Genomic DNA, 13,253 nt, shown 5'->3' with positions numbered 1-13,253 from the left:
CAATTTAGTTTCAAATGAAAAAACAATCATGAAGATCACTCTGTAAAAACATTCCCTTCCCCCACTAGAGGATTAATCCCTGTTCACCCCCATATCCCATTCAAGGTGCCTTGGGTATCAAAAGGAAACAACCATTTTGAAGCTTCAGATAATTAAATCACAATTTACAGAATAAATCAAAGTCCTTAGCTAAGATTAAGGAGAACTTATGTCAGCTCAGTTCTAAAAATGTAAAAGAACAATGCTGCCTCCTATCCTTTTGAATAAAAATATCCCTGCAATGCTGGATGTTAAAACCTTTGTTCTCAAGCTAAGCAATTAAAGCACAGGTTTTCAAAACTAGGAATTTCTTCCTTTAGGTCAAATTAGGCTTTTTAAAACACAAGAAAACCTTAAAAGCTATTTTAAGAATAACGAATGATGTAAAATATCCTTTTCCTCTTTTATTTTATTCCTGTTATAGGTAAATCCCTTTCACTGAAGCTATTTTTCTACCATTTTGCTACATTCCATACACCACGGAGAAAACAAAGACTGCTATAGATTACCTGGATCACCGGACAAATCAGCAGACAAGTAAAAGCTCAAAAGGCTCGTTTCCATGGAGGAGAACGAAATCCTCACCAAAACATCACTCCCTTAGCAATCCTAGGCTTTTTCTTTACATACACACTCGACATCCTTGGAAAGGCATTTGTCGGATGATTTTACTGACCACAAGGGGGATGATAGGAAGAAACCCCACCTCTTCTCCCACCACCAATCATCTACCATCATCAGCTGAAGCCCAAAACTGCGCTGCTGATAGAAAGGGAAAGAACAGCATCCACGTCCACTGCTCTAGACGATTACAGCATAAAAATACAGAAATGATAAAGAACGCAAATATTTAGCTGACAATTTTTTAAGGGAGCAGACCAAGTAGCTCCCACAAAATTTAAAATTCTTGTAAGAGATCCAATGATAGAGCCACAAAAAATTAATTTTCTTTAGAATTTCCTGAAGTATAATTTTTAGAAAAATATATAGTGTCTCTATCAAAAATAGAGTTCCTCAAATATCCTGACACTTTGTTGTTACTACCGCTCCTTTCTCTAAAGCCAAATAAATTAGGATTTACCAAAGAAGTCTCCTTTGGTTGGTAGTGCGACCCCTTCAAAAATAATCTTGGGTAGGAGGTGGGGGTGGAGGAGAAACAGATAAAAAATGAGAGGAGGAAAAATATTTTCTGCCCCAATAAGCCTAATTAAGTTTGTAAGCAAGGCTGGGAGGACTGAAATTTCTTCATGCTACTCTGTCTGTTTGTGTTTGATTATTGTAATTCTCCCCTTCCCTTCCCTAATTATGCCCCAGGCATTACGATGTCTGGCACTGTTAACCAGCATCCATGTCACTTCCAGTAGAATGAGGGAGGGACAAGAACACACTCATTCAATCTAATCCCTAGAAGCCATCTTATTTTGCGAAAAGAGTAATTTGCCTCAAACATTGCTCTCTAACAAATGCACTACCACACTAGGAAGACTCATTAGCCTCTACTTCCCTTTTCAGAAACATCAACCCAACTTCACAATTTGCACATACACAATTTCTGAGATCAATGAATTAGTAATGAACGAAACATACATTCTTTGTTTTATAAAACACAGTCCCTAAAACATCTGAATATATCTAACTTTAAATTAGAATCCAGTAATCATTTCACTCACATAATTATAGCCCAGGGTTCTGTGAATTTATAAACAAATTCAAGGAACCTGAGAACCACAGTTAATGATCTATGAAGAATCAGCTTCCAAGAAACCACATCTTGGTAAATATAGTTTGTAAAAAATAAACAAACCAAAGAAGAAGAACCAAAGAAGAGACAGATGAGAAGATTTTATGGATTTTCTAAACTAGACACTAACAGCTGTAATGTTTTCCTTGGGTAATATTAAAGAACAAATTTGCTGAATTTATGGTTTACAAGTACTTAACAGAGTAGTGATAAAACTTACCATACAACCACGACCCAGAAATCTCAAGTGATGTGAAAATTTATGTTCACACAAAAACTTGCGCATGGATGTTTATAGCAGCTTTACTGATAATTGTTAAACACCGGAAGCAACCATGATGTCCTTCAACGGGGAAATGGACAAACTATGACTGTGACTCATCCATACACTGGAATAATACTATTTAACAATTTAAAAAGAACAAACTATTAATTCACACAACAATATGGAGAAATCTTAAATGCATTTTACTATGTTAAAGAAGTCAGATGGAAAATCCAAAGATTTTCCTATCATTCCATTCATATGACACTCTGGAAAACGCAAAACTAAAAAGAGACTAGCAGTTACTAGGGATCAGGGGTGGGGAGAGTGGTTGACTACAAAGGGGACACACGGGAACATTTGGAGTGCAGGATCTGTTCTGTAAGACACTAGGGTGGTGGATACATGACTCTACTCTTTTGTCAGAACCCACAGAACTGCACATTACCAAGAGTAAATTTCAATGAATGCTGATCAAACAACAACAAAGCCATCAAACAGAATGTCAGAAGATTCCAAGATGAAAGGTGGACTGTGACAAATGAATCCAAGTGCATTATAAAGTATAAAATAACTGGACTAAGGGGTGGAGGAAAAAGCTGACCTAACTAACTTTAGAAAACAATGTTTTGACTGGAAATTGTAAGGGTAATGACAAAAATAAACACTGTGCTCTAATTGGAAAATTTGTTTCTCGTGTGTATACAGTTCTGAAATAGCTTTCCATGTGCACTAGAAGCGAACAAGTCAGTTAATGGATAAGGGGTCACTGGATGCAGGTTTCTCACTATCAGATAGGGGAGTGAAATACAAACAAGAAAGGAAGACGAGAGTAAACCCTATGGTACTGGATTAAACTCAGAGACAGCAGTGTGAACTCATGTTTAATTTAATATATATACAAATGAATACAGAAACAATTATAGACATGTGTGGATACATGGGTTAGTATACATACATGTATTACCTAGCCCTGCCCCTTGAGAGGGTCTAAAAGCAATGGTACACCAACAGCAACGAGCACACTGAGCGCCCACATTTTGGTTTCTATATATCATTCTCCAATAAAAGGAATCACAGATCAGGGCAAATCTTCCTCAGCAAAAAAAAAAAGAAAAAAAAAACCATTCACACAAAGAAAACACCAGGCTCAGATGACTTTACTGGTGAAGTCTCACAAACATTTAAAGGAAGAGATAATAACTACAGAAAATAAATATTTAAAGGAAGAGATAAATAATCCTACACACGCTCTCTCTGAAAACAGATGACACTGCCCAACTCATTTCCTGAGGCCAATATCACCCTGAAATCAAAACGAGGCAGTGAAATTACAAAAACATGAAAAACCAATATCCCTCATGAACACAGTTATAAAAATCTTCACCAAAATATTAAAAAGCAAATCTATCAATATATACAAAGAATAATATATAATGACCAAATGGGGTTTATCCCAGGAATGCAAAGTTGGCTCAGCATTCAAAATTCAATATAATTCACCATATTACCACTCTACAAAAGAAAAAAACATATGATCATCTCAACAGATGCAGAAACAGCATTTTATAAAATTCAATATCCATTGATGATAAAACTTCTCAGAAACTAAGATAGAAAGTAACTTCTCCAAACTAATAAAGGGCATCTATAAAAAACAAACACAAAGCATCTTACTTAATGGTAACAGATTGAATGCTCCCTAAGATCGAGAACAAGGATAGGATGTCTATGTATCTACTCTCACAACTTCTATTTAACAAGTTAGCTAGAAGAGTAAGACAATAAAAATGAACACAGAAAACGTTTACAGACTGAAAAGAAGTACAATTGTCTTCAACCAGAGAAAAATAATCACCTATGTAAAAAATCCAAAGGAATCAAAAAAACCTAGTAGAACTAATCAGTTTAGCAAGCTAACAGTGCCCAAGATCAATATACCAAAAAAACTGTATTTCTATATACTAGCAACAAATTAAAAATTAATTTTTAAATGTCATTTACAATAACCTCAAAACACATAAAATAGAGATGAAGTTAAACTATACGCAAGACCTGTACACTGAAAACTACAGAATCTTTTAAAGAGAAATTAAAGACTTCAATAAATGGAGAGTGAGATAAATAGAATACAAAGACAACAACAACAAACACATAGATACAGAGATTAGACTGGTGGTTACCAGAGGGGATAGGGAGGGAGAAGGGAAAAAGGGGTGAATAGGCACATGTGTTAGGGGGATGGATGGTAATTAGTCTTTGGGTGGTAAACATGATTTAATCTACACAGAAACTGAAATATAATGATGTACACTTGAAATTTATATAATGTTATAAACCAAACTTACTCAATTAAAAAAAGGAAATATGAAAATAAATAAAATGGGGCTGGCCCCATGGCTGAGTAGATAAGTTCGCATGCTGTGCTTTGGCAGCCCAGGGTTTCGCCAGTTCAAATCCTGGGCACGGACATGGCACCACTCATCAAGCCATGCTGAGGCAGCATCCCACATGCCACAACTAGAAGGATCCACAACTAAAACTATGCAACTATCTACCAGGGGGCTTTGGGGAGAAAAAGAAAAAATAAAATCTTAAAAAATAAATAAATAAAATAATTAACCCATTAAAATTAACGTAAATAATACACTTTTATGAAAAATAACCATATTTTCCAAAATAAAAAAATCAGTGAGAAAAAAATAAAGTAAAATAAATAAATGGAGACTGAGATTATGTTCATGGATCAGAAGACTCACACTGTTAAGATACTGATTCTCCCCAATCTGATCTAGATTCAACACAATCATACTCAAAATCACAGCATGTTTATTTTTAAACAGAAATTGACATGCTGATCCTAAAATTCATATGGAAATACAAAGGATGTAGAAGAGCCAAAAAAATTTTTAGGAAAACAACAAAGTTGGAAGACTTATACTATCTTTTTTCAAGATTTAAGATGAAGTTAAGGTAATCAAGACATAAGGATAGGGATATTGATCAAAAGAATATAACAGAGAGAATATAAACTGACCCATGCATAGATGGTTGAGTTTTTAATACAAATGCCAAGATAATTTAACAGGGAAAGAATTGTCTTTTATACAAACAGCACTGGAACATACGCCAAAACAAACACACACACAAACAAACCTCAACTATTACTTCCACCATACACAAATGTTAACTTGATATATATCATAGTCCTAAACATAAGAGCTAAAACTTCTAGAAAAAATTAGAAGAAAATTCTTGTGACCTTAGATTAGATCAAGATTTTTCGGATAGTATCCAAAAAGCGAAAACACAAAAGAAAAAGTTGATAAACTGAACGTCATCAAAATTGAAAACTTCTGGGGGCTGGCCCCGTGGCCAAGTGGTTAAGTTCACGCACTCTGCTGCAGGCGGCCCAGTGTTTCGTGGGTTCGAATCCTGGGCACGGACATGGCACTGCTCATCAATCCCTGCTGAGGCAGCGTCCCACATGCCACAACTAGAAGGACCCACAACAAAGAATACACAACTATGTACTGGGGGGCTTTGGGGAGAAAAAGGAAAAAAATAAAATCTTTAAAAAAAAAAATTGAGGGGCTGGCCCCGTGGCCGAGTGGTTAAGTTCTCGCGCTCCGCTGCAGGCGGACCAGTGTTTCGTCAGTTCGAATCCTGGGCGCGGACATGGCACTGCTCATCAAACCACGCTGAGGCAGCGTCCCACATACCACAACTAGAAGGACCCACAACGAAGAATGTACAACTATGTGCCAAGGGGCTTTGGGGAGAAAAAGGAAAAAAATAAAATCTTTAAAAAAAAAAAAAAATTGAAAACTTCTGTTCTTTGAAAGACACTGTTAAGGAAATAAAAGGACAAGCCACAAACTGGGAGAAAAATTTTCAAAACACCTGATAAAGGACCCATATCTTACATCTCAATAAGACAAGCCAATTTTTTAAAAGATCTGGAAAGATACTTCACGAAAGAAAACAAATAGCAAAAAGCCCATAAAAACCACATTAACCATAAGAGAAATGGAAGTAAAAAATACAATGAGACTGTCATTCACACTCACTAAAATTAAAATGAGTGATAACGCCAAGTGTTGATGAAGATGTGGAGCAAGCGAAACTCTCCTACCTTGCTGGTGAGAATGTAAAATAAGAGAGTCACTTTGGAAAACAGTTTGGCAGTTTCTCATAAAGTTAAATATATACAACTTAGCCATCCTACTTCAAGATTTTCACCAAAGAGAAGTGAAAATGTACAATCACAAAACCTTATATCCAAATGTTCAGATTTATTCAAAATAGCCAAAACTAGAGACAATCCAAATATCTATAAGCAGGTAAATAGATAAAGAAACTGGTAGAGCCACACAGTAGAATACTATACAGCAAGAAAAAGGAGCGGAGTACTACAATATGCAACAGCTTGGATGAAAAAGCATTAAAGAACACAGACATAAAAAGATTATACACTGGTAGATTTCATTTACACGAAATTCTAGAAAAGGCAAAACTCTTGTGACAGAAAGCAGAACAGCAGCTGTAGGAGATTAAATGAAAAAATGCATGAGAGAACTTTTTGGGGTGATGGAAACATTCTACAGTAGTCCCCCATCCACAGGGGATGAGCTCCAAGACCCACAGCAGATTGCCTGAAACTGCTAATAGTATCGAACCCTATATATACTATGTTTTTCCTGGGATAAATGCTTAGTACAGGAAAAACACAGTAGATAAAAGTTACAGCCATGGTGTAAAAGTTATAAAACTTTTATATGTAGGTTATAAAGTTATAAAACTGTTTAATGTGTGTGTATATATATATATGACATAAAAAACTTTTTTATGTATATTGATATACATTTTAAATGTAACTTTTATAAAAATTATAAAAGTTACACAGTGTAACTTTTGCAATTTGAGATATGAGAGCAAAACCAGCAAGAATTTCTTTTTCCTTCTGCAGAATTTCACAAATAGAAGATTCCTTCTTACCATAGACCTTAGTTAGCAACCTCAGCATATGATTTTTTTTCCTTCTTTATTAAGTTGATAGCTTTCACCTTTTCACTCAAAGGAAGCACTTCACGCCTTCTCTTTGGCATATCTGAATTGCCAGCATGACCACTCTTAGACTTTGGGGCCAGGAACTGAGTAAAATAAGGGCTACTTAAACACAAGCACTGCGATACCACGGCAGTGGCTCTGATAACCAAGACTGCTGCTGAGGGACTACACTACAGCACGCAAACGTTGGCCAAAGGAGTGTGACACTCCAGGCAGCAGTGCGACCGCACAAAATTTCATAATGCTGTTCAGAACAGCTGGCAATTTAAAACTTATAAATTGTTTATTTCTGGAACTTTCCATTTAATATTTTCAGACTGTGGTTGACCGTAACTGAAACCTCAGAAAGTGGAATCATGGCTAAGGGGGACTACTGTCTATCTAATTATAGTAGTGTTAGTTAAAACTGTATTTACTCGTCAAAGGTCATCAGAATACACGAGTTAACTTTAATAACATGTAAATTGTATCACAAAATAAGTCTATTTTTTAAAAGATAAAAGGAAGAGAATAGGTCCAGAATTTAAACAGCTGATAAACTTCCTTCTCTAACTTCCTACCTAAAATATTAAAACCTACGTTGTTGCTTTAGATCAACACAAAATCCTTAGAATTTCGCAGGAAAATAAACCTTTATTTCAAAAATAAAACTTGAAAGGTTGAATATTTTAAAAATTTAATTCTTACTTCCGGCATATTATTTGGAAAAATATTTAACACTTCAATGAACACTATATCAATATGACGACTTACTTCAATACTTTAAAGCCCAAGTAATTACCTAACTAGGATAATCTTACCAGAATATTCCATCTCTCTACCAATGGAGAAAACTGACAAACACTACTTTGGCCAGGTGAGGAGGTCATCATCCAGGTCATAAATTGTGTTGCCAGTATGTACCCTTGATATGAAGTGATGGAAACCACACTATACTTCTGTGATCTTCCTTCCAACAACCGGTAACTCCAGTCTAACCATGAGAAAAACATCAAACAAATGCCTATGTAGAGGCATATTATAAAATACCTGACCAGTACTCCTCAAAACTGTCAAGATGATCAAAAACAAGGTAAGTCTAAGAAACTGTCACAGTCTGAGAAACTTTCACAGCCAAGAGGAACCTAAGGAGAAAAGACAACTAAATGTAACATGGTATCCTAAGTGAGATCCTGGAACAGAAAAAGGACAACAGGTTAAGGAAATCAGAATAAACTTTGGACTTTAGTTAATAATGTATTAAGAACCAGTCATTAATTATAACAAATATATCATAGTAATATGTTAATAGAGGAATCTGAGTGAAAGTATAGGGTACACGTTCCTCTCTGTACTAGCTTTTCAATTTTTCTATAAATCTAACCCTGTTCTAAAAAATAAACTCTTAAAAAAAAAGCCCTCTCCCTCTCACCACCGAATTAAAAAGTCCATCTCACCAGGAGAACTTAGAATGTTACAGGAAAAGGAAAGGAAAGATACAAGGCGAAGGGAATCAAGAAAAGGACTGTATGAATGCTAATTTAAAGAACATGATTATAACTTTGGTAGAAAATTATATTATAAAGCTTCTTCTTCTTTCTTTTTATTTTTTACTATTTAGTGAGAGAAGAGAAAGCATAAAAAAAAAGGGCAAAAGATGATCTAACAGGGATGTTAAAAATACTCTTCCTCCTGCTTATACAGCTGTACTGGTGTTTTGACGTCAATCTCAAGACTCCCGTGGATTATAGCAACAATTCAGTCTTTGGTGTTTGCCGTATAAATTTCAAAGCAAAACCAGTTATTAATGAATGTTCAGTTTCCATGATGAGAAGACTAACTTTGCTTAAAATCTGAGAAATACAGTGGCTAACTATGGGGGAAGAGGGACAGGACTGGACACGATCGTTCTGACCACGCTTGAGTCCAAGTCTTCTCTCTCAGCTCTTTAAGTCATAAATCTTCTCCTTCTTAATCATCACTGGAAATTAAAGTGAAATGCCAATCTCTTTCATTTCCTTTACAAGTGTGAAAAAGACTCAGTTGGGTAAAAGCACATTATTACTGTGTCCTTCAAAATTCAGGGTTGATATCCAAAAATTTTTGAAATTTCAAAGACTGGAATATCTGTGCTTTGTATGGTGGATTTAACTTAATAGAGCTATGTTAGTGATTTGAATCACTAATTTACATGAGTCAATGTAATTGGTTATTCATAAAGCATATACTTCGCTAAAACCATCATAAATTCCTCACTATTCAAAGAGATGTGCTTTGAGAAATTTTTTTTCCTAAGTTTGTAACTACATGAGGACTGAGATTGTTATACCAAAATTCACAAGGTTAATTTTGCATATTGGCAGGTAATTTCTACTGTGTTGGATATGTTGTATTCTTGAATTAAGAAACCTCAAGAGGATATTGATTTTTAGCTTTGTAAACCTTTGGAGTTGAACAGAAAAATCACCTAGAAATGTTCAGTAGTTCAACGAAGCTATTTTTATCAAGTATCATAACAGTTAGCTATATAGAATAATCCAACTTTATCTCCAAAAGTACCTCCTTACTCTTTATAGATGATTAAATCAAAAGGAGTGAATGTTTCTTCTCTACCTAAGGATAAAATATTCCAGGAATGTAAAAACTGAACTGTTAGAGACAATAAAAAACTAGGAACTAGGCAATTCATTTTTACGATAAAAAGCATTATCTGAAAGTCATAGCATCTTTCCTACATTGAACAATGGTTACACTCTGAAATGATCATAGGAGAACACAGGAGGCACCACGCAGAAGTTGTTAATGAGAGCCACTAGATTATATTTAAAAGAAGCACGATAAAGAGAAGACATTTAACTATTAACTATTAAAATACATTTTTCATATTTTAATTTTGTTCTCAAAATGTTTTTTATTTCCACCACTATAAAAAAAAGAGTTGCAAATTAAAAAAAATATGGGAAAGAAACATAGAAGGGAAAATATCACCTAAAGTCCTACTATTCATCATTATTTCACTAGTTAAATAAAGTATACAGCTATACAATAGAATTTGGTACAGTCACAGAGCATAGGACTCACAACCAGCTACAATAATTAAAAACAAGACAACTATTGTTAAAAATCCCCTGAAGTAGATATTATAATAGGTATTACAGATAAAGAGACAAAAGCTAAGTTAAGCCAAGTAACTTTCTCAAGGTCACTCAGCCAACAAATGGTAGAGACAGCATTTGAAACCAGACCTATCTAATTGCAAACACTATTTCTGCAAAAACTTGGAAAATTTTGTGGGGCAAAACCCCACAAAAATTGAGCACCTATCTTACCTCTAAAAAACAAACTTCAGTTTTCCATAAATAAATCTTTCAAATGCAAGGAGTTAACCAAGGAAGGATTCCTCTACTCTACTGCTCACCTGCCTAGGGAAGATCAAGATATGTCTGAGAGCAGACCGAACCCTGCAAAGCTAACTGATTAATAATCAACTGGGAGAAAAGTCTGTTAGACAGAACTTTGTACTGCGGCAGTGTATGACAGTGTGCAGTGAAGTACAAATAACTGTAATTTAGGGGCATGAAATAATATCAAGCCAATGTTAAAGATGGTCTATCTATTAGAACAGATAAGAACTCTGCTTCCTGAATACACAGAAAACATTACCAGAGTAGATCAGAGCAGTAAACAATTCTACTGAAACCCAGATGGTGGGGCTAATGGTGACTGGTTAAAAAAGGAGAGAGCTGTACATTCTACTGTAATTTATAAGGCATTTTTACTGTAGTAGAGGTTACCTTTTGGTTACTATTAGTTATCTAGTGTTCTCTTAAAAGTTTTAGTAGTTTTAAGGGTGGCACCAAAAATTCCAATATTCAAAAGTATGAAGGTAACACAAAAAAGTTTAGAGTACCACTTCCCTAGATTATAATCCAAGTTAGTGCCTTAAAAATTGGGTTATAAAATACCTAAATAACAGCAGCTTATCCATCCAAAGTCAGTTTTGGTGAGTCACGTTTTACATTATCCCCTCAGTTTTTTATTAAAGGTCATTAGAAAAGACATAAAAAAACCTGCTCATAAATTGTTATGAAACTGTTGTAGGAGACACTGTCCCCAGTATTGTCTTGAAACTCACTTGAATAATATTTTTTATGAATTTTATGGCAAATAATAAAAATTGGGCTTCTTTGTTACAATGTAGGAAATACAGCCACCAAGAACCAAATCAGATTTATTTTTCCCCACAGCATCCGGAAAGCAGAGCAGCTTAATCGCAACAGCTGTATTAACCCTCACAGGGGTTAGGTTGTGTGTGTGTGTTCTGTATTACAAACCACTTGACATCCTTTTTGTGAAAATGGGGCATAACCATCATAAGTAATTTTTAAAAGTCAAAATAAGTTTAAATATTGAAGGCATTTTTCTTTAATAGTAATGATTCTAATAAATATCTATAATCTGACTTGGGGCGAACCCCCCTACCAAAATAACTCCTTTTTTCAAGTTTTTAATTAGGAAAAAAATCAAATCTCATTTGATCCTGTGAGGTACATAGTAGTATAAAAGTAAATATTATTCTCCCAATATAGATTAGGAGAGTTAGGCTCAAAAAACAGAACAAATAAGTTGACTTAATTATCATATCATCCTTGAGGGAGACAGCTGGGATTCCCAGTAATTCTGACTCCCATATGCTTTCCTCTATATCATAATACCTTAAATAGAACTTCCAGCCAAGAAAACATAACATTAAAATATTAGACGATAAAGAATGACAAGAAGATAGAGGGAAGGAGATGGCAATGGCGGAGGGGAAAGGAGAAAAAAAGGAAGGGAGAAGGAAGGAAGGAAGGAAAAAAGGAAAGAGGGAAGAGGGAGAGACCAATCAACCATTCATAACAGCAGTGAAAATCAAAGTATCTAGGGAAAAACTTGACAAAAAATGTTTTCAGATCTCTATGGATAAAATTACAAATTATCACTGAAGAACATAAGAGAAGACCTGACATTTCTAAAAAAATACCACGATCATGTATCAGAAAACACTATCATAAGGATGCTCATTTTCCCCAAACTAAACTAAATACTCAATGTAATTAAAATTAAAAACCCAAGGGGCTTTTTATGGAACCTGATAAGCTGATCCGAAAATTCACATGAAAAAGAAAAAGTCAAGAACAGCAATAAAAATTTTGAAAAAGAAAAACTGGGTAAGGAGACTTACTCTGCTCATAGAGCTTAAATAATCCAGACAGTTTGGTATTGGTATAGAAACAGCCAAATAAACCAATGGAACAGAATAGAGAGCTCAGAAAGAAATCCACAAAATAGAGGGCACTGCAAATCAACAGGGAAAAGACAGATGGTACAAAAAATGGGGCAAGAAAACTGGTTATCTATAAGGAATAATAAAACTCGATCTGTACCTCATGCCACATTCACAGTATTTTATTAGTTTAAAAACTCCAGCTGTAGAATATATCCAACATGAATTTAATTTTTATAAAGTTAAATAAATCTGTCCCCCCAAAAATTCTATAATGTTGGAAGATCCATAACTATGTAGCAAAAGTATACAAACACACATGAGAGCAATAAACACCAAATTAGTGCTTACTTCTGGAGAAGAGAAGGAGAGTAGGGAAAAGTAAACAGGAGAGCCTCAACTTTATCTGCAATTTTTATCCCCACCCCCAAAAAAGATGCTGCTAGGTAGTAGGTGGATAGATGCTCATTATATTCTTTTTTTGTCTTATGCTTGTAATATTTCACAGTGAAGCAAAACGAGGGGGAAAAGGAAATTTAAAACTTAGATATTGCAGCTAATAGAGACTTCCATTATTGAATAACACTGAGAAAGCATAGATTTTTTTCCTTTTTTAAGTTTAGAATTCATTTAAAGAATAAAACATTCTTATATACCTCTAGAATACTACTTCCGTTAAAACTGCATCACTCCTATTAATCTCTGTAAAATGATAAATGTAATGCTTCAATGGCTTATACCACCAGTTCACTAACTTAACACTCTAAAATTTATGAGTAAGCACCAGTTCTGAAACAGCTCTCCTTTATCTTTGAAATTTATTATAAACTTTCAATTAAAAACAAAAGATTTGAGTGCACACTACCGTAGTCATTAGTCACCATATAACAGCA

The 13,253-nt window shown here is 34.6% G+C and overlaps 1 protein-coding gene across 12 annotated transcripts in view; it reads right to left on the bottom strand.

Moving 5' to 3' along the window:
• ARHGEF12 (Rho guanine nucleotide exchange factor 12) overlaps positions 1 to 13,253 on the bottom strand; it is a 140,972-nt gene that overhangs the window by 103,324 nt on the left and 24,395 nt on the right. The window contains exon 1 of one of the 12 annotated variants that reach the window (XM_070625035.1): positions 549 to 727. The exons of 7 other annotated variants lie outside the window; for them this stretch is intronic. The gene's annotated coding sequence lies outside the window, so the exon portion shown is untranslated. Of the gene's footprint in view, positions 1 to 548; positions 728 to 13,253 lie in introns of those variants that run through there. 4 more of the 12 variants (XM_070625034.1, XM_070625036.1, XM_070625038.1 and 1 more) reach the window with 4 other exon arrangements.

The sequence above is a fragment of the Equus przewalskii genome, chromosome 6, assembly GCF_037783145.1.
Source record: "Equus przewalskii isolate Varuska chromosome 6, EquPr2, whole genome shotgun sequence".
NCBI classification, from domain to species: domain Eukaryota; kingdom Metazoa; phylum Chordata; class Mammalia; order Perissodactyla; family Equidae; genus Equus; species Equus przewalskii.
The sequence above is the reverse complement of the archived record's forward strand: the minus strand, read 5'-3'. Positions and strand labels throughout refer to the sequence as shown.